This window comes from Quercus robur, chromosome 10 (assembly GCF_932294415.1).
Source record: "Quercus robur chromosome 10, dhQueRobu3.1, whole genome shotgun sequence".
Taxonomy (NCBI): Eukaryota; Viridiplantae; Streptophyta; class Magnoliopsida; order Fagales; family Fagaceae; genus Quercus; species Quercus robur.
In genome coordinates this window covers 6,392,862-6,398,514 of record NC_065543.1, presented here as the reverse complement: position 1 = coordinate 6,398,514, position 5,653 = coordinate 6,392,862, and positions in this window count along the sequence as shown.

The following is a 5,653-nucleotide window of genomic DNA, read 5'->3' as shown; positions in this document are numbered from 1 at the left end:
CCGAGAGAGTTTGAAGTTCCTGGATGCTGGGGGAGTTTTGTTTTTCTAGCCTCCAATCAAGTATTTTATCTTGGTTGTCAGTTGAGGCGCTTCGTGCCACCTCGTCAGCTTCAGCGTTCTGATCCCTTGGGATCTAAACAAACTCTACGTGATTAAAGGCACTTACCAGCTGGTTCGTCAGTTTGAGGTACTTCTGCATCCTCGTCTCTTTTACTTCGAATTCCCCTCTCACTTGCCCTATGACAAGTTGCGAGTCGCTCTTAAGCACAATATTTTCACCTCCGAGTGCCCAAGCTATTCTCAGTCCTGTCAGCAAGGCCTCATATTCTGCCTCGTTATTGGTTACAGGGAATTTGAGCTGGACTCCATACTTGAGAACGTCTTTTTTAAGGGAAGTAATAACGATGCCTGCTCCGCCTCCTTTCTGAGTGAACAACCCATCAGTGTTTACTGTCCAGAGATTTTTTATGTTCTCGGGGGTGGTGAATTCTGCTATGAAATCGGCCAACGCCTGAGCTTTTATGGCTGTCCGTGGATGGTATTTTATGTCAAACTGGCTGAGCTCAATAGCCTATTGTACCATTCATCCTGTTGCTTCAGGTCTGTTCATTGCCTTTTTGATGGGTTGGTCCGTCATCACTATGATAAGGTTGGCTTGAAAGTATGGACGAAGTTTTCTCAAAGCCATAATCAGGGCGAAGGTGATCTTTTCTATGCGAGGATACTGCGCCTCGGCACCCTGGAAAGCCTAACTGACGTAGAATACAGGAAGTTGCAACCTGTCTTCTTCTCTAATCAATGCTGCGCTGACAGCCGTGACAGATACAGCTAAATACAGAAATAAGTCTTCGCCCTCTTTCGACGAACTCAAGAGCGGAGGGTTGCTAAGATAGCGCTTCAACTCTTGGAACGTTGTTTCGCATTCCTTCGTCCAGGAAAACACTTTCTTCAAAGTCTTGAAGAATGGAAGGCATTTGTCTGTGGCCTACGAGACGAACCTGTTAAGGGCTGTTATTCTTCCTGTGAGGGATTGCACTTCTTTGACCGTCCTAGGTGAAGACATTTCGAGGATGGCCTTGACCTTCTCAAGGTTTGCTTCGATCCCTCTCTGTGAGACCATAAAGCCGAGGAATTTTCCTGAGGAAACCCCAAAAGCACACTTGGACGGATTCAGCTTTATGCCGTACTGCTTGAGCGTATTGAATGTCTCCCTGAGGTCATCCAAGTGATCCTCTTCCTCTTTGCTCTTGACGAGCATATCATCAACGTACACCTCCACGTTTCTCTCGATTTGTTTCTCGAACATCTGGTTCACCAACCTTTGATAGGTGGCACCTGCGTTCTTGAGTCCAAAAGGCATGACCCGGTAACAGTAGAGCCCTTGACTGGTAATAAAAGCAGTCTTTTCTTGGTCTTCTTCAGCCATTTGTATCTGGTTATATCTGGAAAACACGTCCATAAACGTGAGAACTTTATGTCCTGCAGTAGAGTCCACCAACTGGTCGATTCTGGGTAATGGGAAACTGTCTTTTGGGCAGGCTTAATTTAGATCTGTGAAGTCGACACACATTCTCCACTTCCCATTTGCTTTCTTGACCATGACAACGTTGGCCAACCACTCGGGGTAGTGAACTTCCAGAATAAATTTTGCTGCAAGTAACTTATTTACTTCGTCCATTACTGCCTTGTTTTGCTCGGGGGCAAAGACTCTCCTTTTCTGCTGGACGGGCTTCTTTCCCGGGTCAACATTCAGGTGATGTTGGATGAGGCTTGCTGGGATTCCCGGCATATCCTCGTGGCTCCAAGCGAATATATCGAGGTTATTTTTCAGGAAGCTAATGATCCCTTCCTTCATCCTGGGACTCAGATTCGTCCCTATTTGGGTCGTCTTTGGCGGACTCCTTTCAACCAACTTTATCGTTTCTAGCTTCTCCATGATCTCTGGTGTTTTTTCTTCGATTGTCCACGTATGGTTCTCTTTTGAGGCTAGGACGGCCTGGTAGCACTCTCTTGCCAACACCTGGTCTCCTTTAATTTCTCCGATCCCCTGTTCTGTTGGAAACTTCACTTTTAAGCAGTATGTGGAAATAGCAGCCTTCTAGCGATTGAGCATTGGTTGTCCTATGATCACGTTGTAGGACAAGGGTGAGTCCACTACTAAGAAATTGTGTTGGTTGGTTACCTGGAGGGGGTATGATCCGGCTGTCACTATCAGCGTCACTATTTCCCTGGGAAATACCTTGTCTCCACTGAAACTAACGAGGGGGGACTCAAAAGGACAGAGCCTTTTTGGGTCTAGTTTCAGTTGCCGGAAAGCGGGAAGATAGATTATATCGGCTAAGCTCCCACTGTCGGCCAGGACTCTTCGCGTATTGAACCCCTTGATCATGATCATAATGACGAGTGGGTCATCATGAGGTTGCTTTACACCTCTGGCGTCTTCTTCTGAGAAATACATGTCTCAGTTGGTTTGTCTTTGCTTCAAGGAAGGTATACTATGAACACTGTTTACCTGCCTTTGGTATGACTTCCTGAGGGATTTGAAGGATCCCCCCGTGTTTGGTCCCCTGGCGATGGTCTTTATCTCCCCCAGTGCGCTTTGTGGACGAGTTGGGTGGCGGTCTTCGTCTTTCCTTGAACCGCCTTACTGGCTTTTCTGGCTGTACCTGCCGGAATCTCCCCTTCTTACATACTGTTGTAGTTTCCTGTTACGGATGAGCTCTTCAATCTGCTCCTTCAGATCCCTGCAATCCTCTGTGTAATGCCCATCGTCTTTGTGAAAACGACAGTATTTCCTCTTGTCGCACAAACTAGGCGCTGAATGGAGTGGTCTTGGCCACTTAAGAGACGGTTCGTCCCTTATTTCCGTTAGAATCTGGCCAACGGGCATCGCCAACGGTGTGAATTTCGTTGGACGAGGGTTCTTGTCCTCCCTCCACCTATTTCCTTCGTCATTCCGTCGATCAGCCCGGTCTCTTTTTTGTCCTCGCCGATCGTCCTCCCTTTCCTTCTTCTTTTCCTTGTTCTTTTCGACTCCGTCAATGGCTGCTAGACCTTCTTCCGCGTTCATATACTTCTGTGCTTTCAACAATGCCTCGGCCATTGTCTTAAGAGGATTCTTTGCCAAGGACACCACAAAATCTCTGGACTTCAACCTTGCTTTGAAGGTCGTGAGATGTACCTTGTCATCCACATCGTCTACTTCCAGCATTCCTCAGGTGAAACGTGTCACATAAGACCTCAATGGTTCTTTCTCCCCTTGTCTAATGGTGAGCAGGTGGTCGGCAGTCCTTTTTGGACGCTGCCCGCCTACGAAATGACGAACAAAGGAACTGCTCAACTATTCAAAGTTATCAATGGACGATGTTGGCAACTTGTTGAACCACTCCCTAGCCGCCCCTTTGAGAGTAATAGAGAAGGAGCGACACAAAATCCCATGGCTGTTGAAGGCCCAGGGTCGTCTTGAAGGTATTCAGGTGATCCAGGGGATCTTTCAGCCCGTCGAAGGGTTCTAGCTGTGGTAGATGGAACTTGGAGGGTACTGGACACTTTTGGACGACCATGGCGAAAGGTGAGTCCGTCTTCCTGACTATCCTCTCCAAGCTCTGGTCTGTCTTCCCTTTGATGGCGTTTCTCAATTCGTCCATCTCTTTTCTCATCTCTCTTAGGAGATCTGGGCTCGCCTCTTCCGAAGTGTTGTTTCGTCTTCTGTTGCTGTCTTCGTCGTCACCCCTGTCTACACGATTACCTTCCTTTAGCAACCGTTGCCTCATCTCTTGGTTTTGCCTGGTGAGTTCCTCCACAGTGGCCACGAGCGACTGGATTTGTAGGGCCAATGCAGCAGGATCTGGGTTAGTACTGGATTCCATTTGGACTTGCGAGTTAACTGGGACAGATCATGTGTTGAATGGCAATCGTTCCCCACAGACGGCGCCAAACTGATGATGCTCAGATCGTCAGCCAAGGATGATCGTCCAGATTGATGTCGTCCTCAACCAACCCGACCTCCAAGATAGAGTGAAGGAAAGAATGGATGTAAGTCGCCGGCGTGGTGCCTGCCAAAAAGCCCCCGATGCCAAAGTCAGAAAAATTGACAAAAGAGAAGCTGAGAAAATAATATGCTAGAGTTTTTTGAATTACCTCCTCCCCTTTTGGAGTTATGTATTTATATGCATGCACTCATAGGTGGTTTCTTCTAGCCGTTGGTAGAGCCTTGATGGAGACTTTATTCTTCCCTGGTAACGCCCCTGCGGGGTGTTAATGATGAGTTGCCCCTCCCAACAGTCTGGAAGTTGATTAATATTTTATAACGGTCCATTGATGAGTGGAGGTGGATTCACTCGTCCTTGGTCGATGGCCATTGCTTCCAGGACGAACTTGTATAGGTCGTTCATCCCTAGTCGTGAACGGATGGACGTTGATAATATGATCGAGCCTATCACAAGCCTTCATAAAAAATAAATAAATAAAAACTTGAATCCAAGCCAAAACTGGACCAATTTTTTTTATTAGGATTGTTGCTCAAGTCAATGTCATTCAACTTAAGTTCCACGAGCACCACTGTCTACAAAAGAGTTGCTCGAGTCAAGGTCATTCGACTTAGTTTCCACGACCCCAGACCTCTATGAGCCATTTAGTCGAACAGGTGGTATGCCTCAATAGCTCAGCTTAAGTTTGGAGATGTATTATAAATGGTTTTGTTGCTTAATTTTGGGGAGTGGTTTGATCAGATCAAGTTTGAGTTTGACACCATGGAATAAAAACTCCAAGGCAACTAGGGTAAAAGCGAAGAAAAAAATGAGTAAGGAATGGTATAAATGCAGAGTGAAAGCAAGAAAGAAAAAGAGAGAGATTACTTAATTCGAAGATTGTAAAATTGCCAAAGGTTGAAGGAGGTCAAATTATCACTGAGTCGAGCACCCACGCAAATATGAAGTCCCGGGATTTGAAGTCAAATTTGTGACCCCAAATTCCAGCTAAAAATTGCACGTGGAAATTTGCAATTTCCTTTGAGAAGATCACTAAACAAAAGGATTTGATAAATTCCTTCATCCAATTCTGGCTTCTCCCCAAATCCTGCCTCCAAATACTTCACCCAAATTTTACGATAGACTTTACTCGAATAGTTCCAAATTCCAACGCAGGAAAAAAAAAATCTCGATTGATAAGGATAAAAGAAGTGGTCAAATGAAAGACAAGGGTGACGATATATATTTTTCCGTCAGCCTTTGTTTAACAAACGGACGGTGATATTAAGTGAAGAACTCCACAGACAGACGGGACCACAAAGCTGAAGGTCATCCTTAAGCTGACGGTACGTAGACCGAAGGCACAATATAGACTGACGGAGCCCATCAGAGAATGCTTGCTAACCACGTTTGCGTGTATAAGTAAATGACTTGCTCTCCACGTTTCGTGAAACCTAAGAGGGATTCCTATATGGAAAGGATCCCGCAAAATACGCCCAAGGAGACTCCTATAAGGAAAAGACTTCTACTCCAAAGAAAAGGGGTCAACCCCTACTACTATAAAAAACCAAGCACCCTCACGAACCAAGGTACGCGTAATTTATCCTCTCTATCACTCTAGAGTAGTGAGAATAGTTCTGACTTGACCTTCGGAGGGTATTTGGCCGGTACCACACCGGTACTCT